The 13,476-nt window shown below is 45.4% G+C and overlaps 1 protein-coding gene and 1 long non-coding RNA gene across 4 annotated transcripts in view; one reads left to right on the top strand and one right to left on the bottom strand.

Moving 5' to 3' along the window:
* Positions 1-13,476, bottom strand: part of SPATA13 (spermatogenesis associated 13) — a 338,414-nt gene that overhangs the window by 145,776 nt on the left and 179,162 nt on the right. The window contains exon 1 of one of the 3 annotated variants that reach the window (XM_053900900.1): positions 27-229. The exons of the other annotated variants lie outside the window; for them this stretch is intronic. The gene's annotated coding sequence lies outside the window, so the exon portion shown is untranslated. Of the gene's footprint in view, positions 1-26; positions 230-13,476 lie in introns of those variants that run through there. 3 annotated transcript variants of the gene reach the window in all.
* LOC109266161 (uncharacterized) overlaps positions 603-13,476 on the top strand; it is a 28,712-nt gene continuing 15,838 nt past the window's right edge. Inside the window, exon 1 of the long non-coding RNA XR_002079603.2 lies at positions 603-839. This is a non-coding gene — a long non-coding RNA (uncharacterized LOC109266161). The remainder of the gene's footprint in view (positions 840-13,476) is intronic.

Below are 13,476 nucleotides of genomic sequence, written 5' to 3'. Positions count from 1 at the left end.
AGCCGCACGTCCGGGTGCAGCCTCACCTCGCGTGGGCCCCGCTCGGCGGAGCCTCCAAAGCCAGCGGATCCAACACGTCCCTGCGAACACGGGGCCGGTCCCGGTCCCGCCGAGCTCCGAGCACGCCGGGCTCCCCGGGAGCCTCTGCACCCGCGCGCTGACTCCGGGCTGGCGGCGGGCGGGGCTGCCCCGGGAGAAAGCGCGCTGCTCAATCCCGCCCGCGCCGCAGCCACCCGGCTCCCCGGGCCACGCCCCCAGCCCGCCCGGCCACGCCCCCAGCCCAGCTCTCCCTCGACGCCCGCGGACGGGCCAGCCCTCCAACCCAAGCCACGCCCCCGGCCGGCCCTGACCACGCCCCCAGCGCGGGTCTCTGTCCACTCAGGCCACGCCCCCGCCCAGGCTCTCCCTCCGCCACCCTCTCAGGCCACGCCCCCCGCCCAGCGACCCCCCCCCCCCCCCCCGCTAAGGCTGCCTTTGCCTACAGCCCGGCTGTCCCCACCATCCTCCCGGCCATTCCCAACCCCCCACAGCATCCCCCATCCCCCATCAGGATCACCCCCCCACCCCCCCACCCCCCCGGCCCTCCTACACTGCTCCCCCACCCCAGCTTTTCTTCCTCTCAGCTACACCCCCAGCCCGGCTCCTTTCCTACCACCCCCAGCGACACCCCCATATCACTACCGCAGCCCACCCAGCCTCGCCTAGGGCGGGAGGAGCCGCCGCGTTGCCGGGGCAACCGCCCCCCCCCCCCCCCCCCCCCGTCCACTCGCCCCACCTCTGCCTGGGCGTGGAGCGAAGGCACCGTGGCTGCGCGCATTTCCGAGCAAGGGAAACACTAGGTGAGGGTTTTTAAACCTACCCTTTTCCCCAGGAACTAGGGCAAGTCTTATGTGTGCCGTTCAGTGAACCCACTCAAAGCACTGCCACCTTTTTCTGTGTGGCTCACGGGCTAATCATTAATTCGCATGAAAACCACAGAGGCGAAGCAAACCCTCCTGTGCTAGGATGAGGACCCCAAATAGTCTGTGAATGTTTACATGCAACTGATGAAACTTAAAAGTAAACATACCCTTTCGAAAGCTGCCAGTTTTTAGGTGATTCATTTGAATGGTTACTATGCGCCAGCACTACTGTAAACATGGATTACTTCTGTCATCAAGGAACAATAACAACTATTTTTAAACTAAGGACATAAAATGGGGGCACCCGGGTGGCTCAGTCCGCCTTGGGCTCAGATCATGATCTCAGAGCTCCTGATTCGAGCCCCGCCTAGGGCTCTGTGCTGATGGCTCGGAGCCTGGAGCCCGCTTCGGATTCTGTGTCTCCCCCTCTCTCTGCCCCTAACCCGCTCACATTCTGTCTCTGTCTCTCTCAAGGATAAATAAACATTAATTAAAAAAAAAAAAGAACATAAAATGATGAAACTACCGAATGAAGAGTCAAAATTAACTTTGTACTCTTTTAAATAGTGAAAACGATTGTAATATCAAATGGTGGATACATGTCAGATACATTTGTCAAAACCCACAGCAAGCGTGAACTCAAATGGAAACTCGTTCCTCATAATGGATAAATATTGACTCATCAGTTGTAAGAGATGTACCACGCTGATGTAAGACGTCCATGGTAGGAGAAGTTGGGGGGGAGTATAGGGGAACTTTCCACTCAGACCGCTCTAAAAAAGTCTACTAATTAAAGCACACACACCAAAATATTAATGGCAATTAACTCTGGGTGGTGGAAATGTGGACAAATTTTAAATTTTTTGTTTGAACCTTTATTGAAATCCCCAAATTTTCAGCAATGAGCACATATTTTTAAGGCAGAAAAAAATATTACATAAATAAACTGTGGAAAATTTTAGAGACAGCATGAGAGGCTAATATCAACTATCCCACTTATCTCTATTTTGCATAACTTTAAAAAATCTGCCTGAAGCCCTTACGAGTGTTAAAAATTAAATCTATTTTAGTATTGTTAAAAAAAAAAAAGAATCTCAAGGGTGAACTTTTTTTAATGATCTCTTGAGAATTAGCACAAACCTGGGGAGAACATTTTTATTTTTCTTTATAAAAAATCTGGGTCTCAAACAATCACTTCTGCCTGCTTGGAAATCACTATTAATATTTACACGCAACACTTTTTCTAGTGAAGAAAAACATTATACTCGAAACCACGTTCTTGGGCGAGATAGTCCCTGGCCTCCGGATACTTGGATCTCTGCAGAGTTCGAGGTATCTGCTGTCCTGATACCTGGGATCATAGGCAAGCCTTTTGCCTGAGTTTCAGTTTCCTTCTCAGGGAAAAGGGAAACCTCGCTCTCTGGATTGGTTGGAAAATACCCAACTTTAGCCCATAGAAGAATCCTGGTATCTTAGCACGTACAGGTGCTTGATAATTATGAGTTCCTGTCTTTTAAAAAATACATTTTTTAGTGTTTTAATGAGAGTCTTGAGCTCCTGATGTAATAACCTATTGGAGCAAGGCAGGATGTTTCAAGAGAAACCTCATCCATGTGACATGGAGGGGGGATTGGGCCCTTGACCATCACTAGCTAGAAGCATTAAGCGGATAAATCACCAAACTTCTCTGCATCTCATTTTTCTAACTGGTTAAATGAGAGATTTGGACCAGCGATCTCTCAGCTTCCATCACTGCATGGGGAATGTCAGTGTGGCTTCTGAGTAAAAAGGTTTAAATCTCCTCCAGTGACCTTTCTCTCGGCCTGCAGGACCAGCCATCACTCACCACCCTGCAAACAAAGCTGACATCTGCCTTCTACCCTCCCCACAAAAGACCGAGTCCCAAGGTTTCTTTGAATTGTTTTCCTCTCTGTGATCTCCTTGGACCAGACTAGCCGCTTAAATTCTAACAGTAGCCAATCCATAGCTTTGACCAAAGATTCATGGTAACATCACTGGTGCTTTCTGCAGGATAATGTCCAGGGACAGAAAGTACCATTTTCCACCAAGTTTACGGTGCACTTTTTTCCCCCCACATAATTACGTCTCCAAAAGTATAATGTGTGTTTCCGTTCATATTTATTGAGCACTTAATATGCTGTGTCGTTTACATTCAATATCTCCTTAACGCCTCAAAACAGCCCCCAAGGTGCTATTATCATTCTTGTTTTATAGATGGGAAAACAAAGTTCAGAGAAGGGGAATGCATTGCTTATGGTAGGTCCCCCAGCCAGTAAAAAATGATGGCTCCAGGTTTGATTTCATGCTGCTGCTTTTAAACTCTGTGAAGGCGGCTGGATTGAGGCTTCGTCCAGGGTTCTGAAGAAGAATTACTGTCTTCGGTCCCCTGACAGTCCCCACTCCTCAGGGGTTTTTCAGGAGAAGGGATAAGGGAGGAGAGTGTTCCAGACTGAATGTTTATCCCCTGTCCATCTCCCCCACGCCTCCCCCTGTAGTCTCACATGTTGGAGCCCCCATTCCCAGTAAGATGGGTTTAGGAGGCAGGACCTTTGGCAGGAGAGAGGGTTTCGATGAAGTTATGAAGGAGGGGCCCCATGATGGGGTTAGTGCCTTAATAAGAAGAGAATTCTGGGTCTTACCTTCTCCTTCTGCCTCTCCCTTGGGAGGACACAGCAAGAAGGTGGCCAGCTGCAAGCCAGGAATCTGGTGGCTTATCTTGGACCTCCCAGCCTCCAGAAATGTAAAACATAAATTCCTGTTGTTTAAGCCGCCCAGTGTGCTCTTTTGTCATGGCGGCCAAGCTGACTAATACAGAAAGGAAACTCCTTTCTCCTTGTTTTAGATACTTTTTCTTTAAGGATCTTCCAAAAAGTAACCCTTCTGGCCTCGGGCCCCACCCTCTACTGCCCAAGAAGTGGGAGAAATCCATTGGTCCACCTAATTTATTAATAATTTATTAAAAGCACAGGATTCACTCTTTTCGAACCTCTCCACCCAGACAACTCCAGAGCCAGACTGTCACCTGGACAGGATACCTGATGGTTGTCATCTGACTTGAAGGGGGCGGGGGCCGGGGGGGGGGGGGAGGGGGCAGGAAGAACATGCAGATTATATTAGTAAGAACGCTTCGCACAGACCCAAAGTCACACTCTCTACCAGACTTTATCAGGAACATCACTGACATTTTTGTCCTCATCTGTCAGTCTCCTGCATCTTGTTTCTTAACTGGTTGTGAAGGCAGAAAGGGAAGGAAAGAGGGCTCGGCTGGCCCACAGTTGTCCCTGGGGTGGAAGATAAAGCCTGAAAGAGCATTGGCCTCTTCTACCCCAGCGCTGCAGCTTTGAGAAAATTGTCGAACCTCTCTGTGACCTTCTCCTTCTCTGTGACACACTCTGGTAAAGATCAAGTGTGATAATATATGTAAAGTCCCAGCTTACTTTCTGGCACATGGTAAAATGCAAATAAGATGGTGGCTGTCATCATTGATCAGAATGGATAAGAAAGATTTGCTGTCGTTAATTTTACAGTTTATCAGAGCAGACGTCTCTCTAATTTAAGCTTTCTAGGATGACAGAATAATCTTTGGTAGGGGCGCCTGGGTGGCTTAGTTAAGCGTCTGACTTCGGCTCGGGTCATGATCTCGTGGCTCGTGAGTTCGAGCCCCATGTCGGGCTCTGTGCTGACAGCTCAGAGCCTGGAACCTGTTTTGGATTCTGTGTCTCCCTCTCTCTCTCTGCCCCTTCTCCACTCATGCTCTGTCTCTCTCTCTTTCTCTCTCTCTCTCAAAAAAAAAAAACCTTAATAAAAAATTAAAGAAAAAAAGAATGATGTTTGGTATTTGTCACATTATTTGGGCACATAAGTACCTATTTGGGGGAGGGTAAGGAGTGCCCAACTGATTCGGACAGAGAAAGAAAGGCATTTTCCCTATTCTTTGCCCAGGGGCCGGCTCCAGCATCGGTCTAGGGTGCCCTCCCTGTGTGCTCAGCCAAAAGGATGCTGGAGGAAATCCGAAGGATTTGGAGAAAATGTGATGGGCCAGGTGGCCATAAGGAAGAGAGGAGAATGGGCAGTAAAACCATGTCCCCAGCTTCCTTACTGGCCAACCAGAATCTGCACAAAGCCATTAGCGTGAGGGGTGAGTGGCTGTCTGCAACAGCCCGATTCCCACGTGGTTCTGAAAGCTCTTCAAGACCCCTCTGCCCCTCTCCCAACCGGGAATCTGGGTTTCCAGGGTGTATGTTGACTCGACTGAGGAGGACAGTTTCCGAGAGCAGTTCTCCACAAACACGGTCTCTCTCTCCGCCTCAGTCAAACAACTCCTGAAATCCTGTCTTATCACATCGCCATGATTGAGCCCCTCCTCTGTCAATGTTTGCTTCATCGCTCTGGCCCCTTCACTGTGTCACAGCGTGCCCTTGCTCCTCCACGCGATGCGATCTCTACCTTGGTGATGGGGCCCTGGCTGCGGAGGCAGGCAGCTGCCATTGCGCCCCCTTTCACCTTTCACCAGCTGGCCTTGGGTAAGCTCTCCTGAACCTCAGTTTCTTCATCCGTAATGTAGAAATAATAATGCGTGCCCTGTCGTGGTAGGGATCACATGAGACGATCTCTGCGAAGACTTTAGAACCGCCAGACCTACAGAGAGTATGTAATATGAACGGCTGCTAAGAGTACACACACAGGCAAACCCAGACCTGCCTGGTGACCTCCAGAGTCTTGCTCAAGGCTCACCTCAAGTTCGCGTCTTTGAAGTCTTCCCTGACTTCCCTAGGTGGGGTTTGTTACTTTCCATTCTGTGGGACCCTAAGACCTTAGACACACTTCTGTTTCAGTGCTAACCAAAGACACTATGAGCGCCCTGAGGCAGTGTGTGTGTGTGTATTTATATATACAATTTTTTAATTAATAGTCTTTTTTAGAGCAGGTTTTGGTGTATAGAAAAATTAAACAGAAAGTTCAGAGAGTCCCCACATACCTCCTTATTCTTACCGGGAACGGTTTCTCTCCTTGTTAATAAACATGTGGTATCAGTGTGCTACGTTTCTTCCAACTGATGAGCCCATATTGACACATTGTTATTAACTGAAGTCCATCGTTAATGGCAGGGTTCACTCTTCCCATTCAACACTTCTGTGGGTTTTAAGAAGGCAGAATGTCATGTCTCTACCACCACAGTTTCACCCAGAATAGTTTCACTGCCCTAAACATCTCCTGTGTTCCACGTGTTCATTCCTCCCTTCTAACTGCTCTCTCTACCATGTCCACAGTCTCGCCTCTTCTAAAATGTCATATAGTTGGAGTCATACAGTATTTAGCCTTGGCGAACATTAATGACCCTAAGACTTCAGACACAAATGTGTTTCAGCACTGATCAAAGACATTATGACCTCCTTAAGGGCAGACATTTGTTTCTTTTACTTTATTTATTTCCTTTGGGATCTCCCACATTACTAGGTACATGGTAAGTACTCGGTCTTCAACAGTATAATAATAATAATAATAATAATAATAATAATAATACACTTTAGATGTTAGTACATGCTTTAAAGCATATTAGAAACATAAAGAATGAAAATTTTTTTTAAAAACCAGTTTCTAAATTCAGGGTTCTGACAGTCTAGGCAGGCATCCAATTCTTTTTGGCTCATTTTTATAAGTCCTATTAAAACAATAATTCTTTTCAACTCCAAAATTCTAAGCAAACTCCTAATAACCACTATAGCCCACAACTATAATTTTGAGATGAATCACGTGACCAGTTTTGAATTTCAGCTCTGACCAAACACTTTCGGCTTAAAACCCAAGTTAATTCTTTTTTCTTCCCCCCCACCAACTTCAAAAGTAAAGGAGAACAAATGAGAGAGAACAAGATGATTCACTGTTCACTTAGAAGTAGACTTTGAATAATGAGGAGCAACTTAAGGAGACAGTTATAGTAAATGTTAACAGAGGGCTACTTCCCAGACCAGAATATTAACTGAGGAATATTCACAGTAAGTCTCTAGATCTGGGTAGCGAGGGAAAATGAATAAATGGACGTGCCAGGGAAAGGAACTATGATAAGAGAATCATACTCATAGAGGTTTAAGAAAACGGCAGTAAAGGCATCCACTGACCAAAGTCAATTAGACTCCAGGGTTCCGGCACCTGCTTGGACTTACTGCAATGCTGGAGACATACAAACTGCCCCCTGAACACTTTGCAGAATTAAACTAGAAATGTTTACAAGTAATAAAATGGAAATGTCTCACCATCACTGAGAGAGCCGCCGGTCCCTGCATCAGAGTAGACTTCGATCTCTACCTATATCTTTTCATTCAGTCTTCAGGGTGAGAGCACAGGTTTGGTAGAAGACAACTGAATTTGGACCCCACCCCTGCCACTTAGTAACTAAGTGACTTAGAGCAAGTTACTTTATATCTCTTAGCCTTAAATATTTAAAAAATTGAGGTATAACTTAGATATGGTACAGTACATAAATCTTACATGTATAGCTGGGTGAGTGAGTGTGTGTGTGTGTGTGTGTGTGTGTGTGTGTGTGTGTTGGACAGACCCCAAGATGACCCACCATGATGCCTGCCTCTTGATGTTTCTGTCTTTATGTAAGTCACTCTACCGCTACAGACAGAATCTGCGATTTCCACCCAACCAATGGAATATGGCACGAGTGATAGGATATTTTATTATATAAAGACCCCATTCTAACAGACACTCATTGTTGGCTCGGTGAAGCAAAGTGGCCCCGTTGGAGAGGCCCATGTGGCAAGGAACTGTGAGCAACCTCTAGGACCTGGGTGGGGGGCAGGCATTCTCCAGCCGATCGCCATACAAAAGCTGGGGCTGTCCACCATACTGTTGCACGGAAGTAAGTTCTGCCAACAACTTGAACGAGCTTGGGAGCAAGTTCTTCCCCACTCAAGCTTCTAGGTCACAACACAGCCCAGCCACACCTTGATTGCAACTCAGAGCCAAGGACCTATCTGAGCTGTGCCCAGACTTTTGATCCATGGAAACTGAGAGGAAATACCTATGTGTTGTTTTAACCCACTTAAGTTGGTGGTGATTTGTTTTCATATCACAGAAAACGACTGCGTATCAGTGTAACCACAAGGCTGATCAAAAGATAGTATATCTCTAGCACCTCATGTGCCCTCCCCGTTAGCAATGCCCACTACCCCAAGGACAGAGATGATTCTAACCACCATCACCGTAAGTTACTTCTGTTTTTGAACGTCATATAAATGGGATCATGCAGTGTGTATTCTTTTGTGTCTGATTTCTTTTCTTAACACTGTGCCTGTGAGCTTCATCCACGGTCCATGTAACAGTAGTTCATTCTTTTCTATTGCTGTGTAGTATCCCACTGTTTGAACATACGAAGTCCTGTTCATGGTGAACAATTAGGTTGTTGCTATTGTCGGTTAGTACACTTCCAGGAACATTGTTGAATGTGCCTGTACTAGAAAAAAAAAATTATACCCAGGAGTGGAATTGCTAGGTCACAGAGTTTGCATGTGTTTACCTTGTTTCATACTGCCAAATATTTTTAAAGGTTTACGTATTTCTTTTCTTTAATGTTTTTATTTTATTTTTGAGAGAGAGAGACAGAGCACGAGTGGGGGAGGTGCAGAGAGAGAGAGGGAGACACAGAATGGGAAGCAGGCTCCAGGCTCCGAGCTGTCAGCACAGAGCCCGACATGGGGCTCGAACTCACAGACAGTGAGATCATGACCTGAGCTGAAGTCGGACACCCAACCGACGGAGCCACCCAGGTGCCCCAGGTTTATTTACTTTTGAGAGAGCGTGAACAGGGGAGGGACAGACAGAGAGAAGGGGAGGGTATCCAAGATTGGCTCCATGCTGGCAGCAGTGAGCTCAATGTGGGGGTGGAACTCATGAACCGTGAGATCGTGACCTGAGCTGAAGCGGGACGCTCAACTGACCCAACCACCCAGGTGCCCCCAAACATTTTTTCAAAGTGGTTGTATCAGTTTACATTCCCACGAGTGACATAACAGACTTCTGGGTGCTCCGCCGCCCTCATCAATACTTGGTATCGTGTTAGCCTCAGAAGAATAGGGATAACAAGAGGACCCACCACCTAGCGCTGTGAACATCAAGTGAGAACATATGCAAATGTCCTCATAAAGTTGAGCTTGCTTGATTAATAGCAGACATTTATTTCCTTATTGGCTTCCAGCTCACACAGGTAGAAGTGGCTGGGCCGGGATTCAAACCCCAAGGGAGAAATTCCAAACGCCACCCTCTTTCCACCACACCTTCTTCCACTAGGCCACTTCCCAGACATTTTTAGTGGGCATCAATCCCCACAAATAGTTCAAAATGATCTCTTTTTCTTAGACCCCATTCTCCTCCACAGATCCCCAGGAAGTGTGTGTTCTTTCTACGTGACATAAAACACGAATAGAATTGCAGGCCCACAATGTGGAGGGTGTCTGCGATTTCTTTTACAGAAAATTCCCACGCTCTTTATTGCCATTTTCTGTGGCGCGTTCCCTCCACCAAATACCTTCTTTTTGTAAATTTTTTTTTTTAATGTTTATTTATTTTTGAGACAGAGAGAGACAAAGCATGAACGGGGGAGGGTCAGAGAGAGGGAAACACAGAATCTGAAACAGGCTCCGGGCTCTGAGCTGTCAGCACAGAGCCCGACGTGGGGCTCGAACTCACGGACCGCGAGATCATGACCTGAGCCGAAGTCGGCCGCTTAACCGACTGAGCCACCCAGGCGCCCCAGCCACCAAATACCTTCAGTTGAAAGTGGTCTTGGCTGCCTTTGTGGATTTCTTCGTCTAAAGAGCTTACTTTACGGTTGGTCCTAAATTGTCAGCTTCTTCACTTTCCTGCCCCACACTAACAGGCTACTTGCTCTATTATTTCCTCCTTGCCTACACGACAAGAACAAGTTGCATCCATAAATGAAGGCAATGAAATGGAAGGTGAGATTGTGCGGGTGGCAGCGAGGGAGAAGCTGGTGAGGTGGGCCATGCAGCCCAAAGACAGGACAGTAGGTGGACGGTGTGGCTCCCACATCGGAGGCTCCAGGACCACACAAGAGCCTGTCTGGAAATCCACACGGCTGGTCTAGCATCCAGGCTCATTGGCCAAAGGGCTGACGTGTCTGTAACGCACTGGAATGTTTCCTCTAATGTGGATTTCATGTTTGTGGAGGAAAACTGCAGATGGAATCAAATCAGATCGAGGACAATGTCTAGGGAGGATGCCCCAGTCGCAACTCAGAGAACACGATTAGACATGAGAACAGATGTAATACAGATTTTTCTTCTCAGACACATATTCAGGATGGTTCTCTGATTTGCACGTCGCCTTTATCACATTCAACTGCACCGTGTGTGGAAATTCGGAAAAGTCAGCAATGAAAAGAGTATTACGATTTAAGATGCAAAAGTGAGAAGGAACGCAGAGAACCGACACTAGGCCCTGAACGCGGGGGAAGAGACAAAACTGTTTCAAGACCTGCAACTTTCTCTGGGACAGGGGCAGGGAAAGGCTCAGAGGCAGCAGAGTCCTAACCACATCCTCCGCAGAGTCCCACAGCGTCACCTGCGCCTTTGGATGGCAGGCTCTGCTCTCCGCCTGTGCTGGCTGTTTCTGACAGGTTCGCCAACCTTTCAAAACTAGGTCTTCCCCGAGAGCTGAATCATGACTCTCCAGCAACACACGCTTCTCTTCTCTCTGCTGCCCTCACGCCGGGCCACGTATAGCAACTGAGTTAGTCAAGCATCGCATACGTAATGCTCAGTACTATTAAAAACTATAAGGGTAGAAAAAACAGTGACGTCTGGTAATGTCCATTTAATACTTACTATGTGCCAGGTTCTGTTTTAAGCATTTTACATGTTTTTACTCCTTTGATTCTCGGCATAAACCCTATGGGGTGGGAACTGCTGATGTTCCCACTTTACAGATGAGGAAACCAAGGCCTCACCAGGGAGTCTGGAGACTTACCCAGGAAGACACATAGCTGGAATGTGAAATCAGACAGTTGACCTCCAGACCCCACCCTCTTACAGCAATGTGCCTCAGTAATGGACATTAACTTCTAGGAAGTTAAACAGAACAAAACACCACAGAATCAGAGACTAAATATGAAAAAACCATCAAAGGAAATTAGATGTTCAGCAGACTACCAGAACACAAAGGTTTGGTGCTCACTAAGGAAGCACCTACTAAAGAATAAATAAGTAGAGGGGCACCTGGGTGGCTCAGTCGGTTAAGTGTCGACTCTTGATTTCAGCCCAGGTCATAATCTCCTGGTTGTGGGATCGAGGCTGCCTCGGGCTCAGTGCTGGCAACACGGAGCCTGCTTGGGATTCTCTTTCTCCCTCTCTTTCTGCCCCTCCCCTGCTAGTGTCCACGCATGCGGGCTCTCTCTCTCAAAAAAAAAAAAAATAAATAAACAACTAGAAACGTATATGGGAATAAGTGAAGGCGTATTAGGAATGGTAAGATAAATAATAAACAGACACGTGATGTCATTTATTAAAATTATGGAATAATCTGGGATGCACTGTATATGCATGCACAATTTGAAACATTTTTTATGCAAAGGAAAAGATAAAACAAGCTTTGTTTATACATAACATGATCTCTTATTTAGAGAATCTGGTGTATTCTACAAAACTAAAGACTACTAGAACTAATCAGTAAGTTTAGGAAGGTTGAGTACCCTGGATCAATATACAATTAACAGTTTCATTTCCATACACTATCAACAAATCAGATTAAAATTAAAATTTAAAACATCTATATCATTTCTTTTTTTTTTAAATTCCAGGGTAGTTAACACACAGCGTTATATTAGTTTCAGGTGTACAATACACGGATTCAACAATTCTATACATTACTCAGTGCTCATCATCATAAGTGTGCTCTTATCATGTATTTCCCATGAATACATGCCCATCACGTATTTCACCCCCCCTCCCCCCGCACCTCCCCTCTGGCAACCATTAATTTGTTCTCTATAGTTAAAAGTCTGTTTTTTGGTTTCTCTTTTTTTTCCCCCTTGTTCATTTGTTTTGCTTCGTAAATTCCACATGAATGAAATCAAGTGATATTTGTCTTTCTCTAACTTGTTTCGCTCAGCACTCTGCTCTAGATCCATCCATGTTGTTGCAAATGGCAAGATTTCATTCTTTTTTATGGCTAAGTAATATTCCTTTTATATACATCACATCTTCTTTATCCATTCATCTATCAATGGGCACTTGGGCTGCTTCCAAAATTTGGCTATTGTAAATAATGCTGCAATAAGCATAGGGGTGTATATATCCTTCCAAATTAATGTTTTTGTATTCCATGGGTAAATATCCAGTAGTGTGATTACTGGATCATATGGGAGTTCTATTTTCAATTTTTTGAGGAACCTCGTAGTGTTTTCCACAGTGGCTGCACCAGTTTGCATTCCCACCAACAATGCACAAGCATTCCTTTTCCTCCACATCCTCACAAATACTTGTTTCTTATGTTTTTTATTTTAGCCATTCTGACAGGTGTGAGGTGATATCTCATTGTGGTTTCGATTTGCATTTCTCTGATGATGAGTCATAATGAGCGTCTTTTCATGTATCTGTTGGCCATCTGTCTGTCTTCTTTGGAGAAATGTCTGTTCCTGTTCTCTCCCCATTTTTCTTTCTTTCTTTCTTTCTTTCTTTCTTTCTTTCTTTCTTTCTTTCTTTCTTTCTTTCTTTCTTAAGGGAGCCTGTTTTATTGTTTCATAAACTGATGTGTGACAAAATTCTTTGGTCATTAATTTATTCAGCAATTGTTAAGTGAGCATTTACTCTGTAGTAAGTACTGAAATCTACTCTCTAATTTGATTGTTTTTTTCCCCACATAAATTTATTTTATTTTTTGTGTGTTTTACTTATTTTTTTGTTTTATTTTTTATTTTTTAAAATTTACATCCAACTTAGTTAGCATATAGTGCAACAATGATTTCAGGAGTAGATTCCTTAGTGCCCCTTACCCATTTAGCCCACCCCCCCACACACACAACCCCTCCAGTAACCCTCAGTTTGTTCTCCAGATTTATGAGTCTCTTCTGTTTTGTCCCCCTCCCTGTTTTTATATTATTTTTGTTTCCCTTCCATTATGTTCATCTGTTTTGTCTCTTAAAGTGCTCATGAGTGAAGTCATATGATTTTTGTCTTTTTCTAATTTCACTTAGCATAATACCCTCCAGTTCCATCCACGTAGTTGCAAATGGCAAGATTTCATTCTTCTTGATTGCCGAGTAAAACTCCATTGTGTATGTGTGTGTGGGTATACACACACCACATTTTCTTTATCCATTCACCCATCAATGGACATTTGGGCTCTTACCATACTCTGGCTATTGTTGATAGTGCTGCTATAAACATGGGGGTGCAAGTGTCCCTTCGAAACAGCACGCCTGGATCCCTTGGATAAATGCCTAGTAGTGCAATCACTGGGTCATAGGGTAGTTCTATTTTTGAGGAACCTCCATACTGTTTTCCAGAGTGGCTGCACCAGCTTGCATTCC

This window comes from Panthera pardus, unplaced genomic scaffold (assembly GCF_024362965.1).
Source record: "Panthera pardus isolate Hobbes unplaced genomic scaffold, ASM2436296v1 HiC_scaffold_1, whole genome shotgun sequence".
Lineage (NCBI taxonomy): Eukaryota > Metazoa > Chordata > Mammalia > Carnivora > Felidae > Panthera > Panthera pardus.
This window is presented reverse-complemented; position numbering and strand designations above follow the sequence as displayed.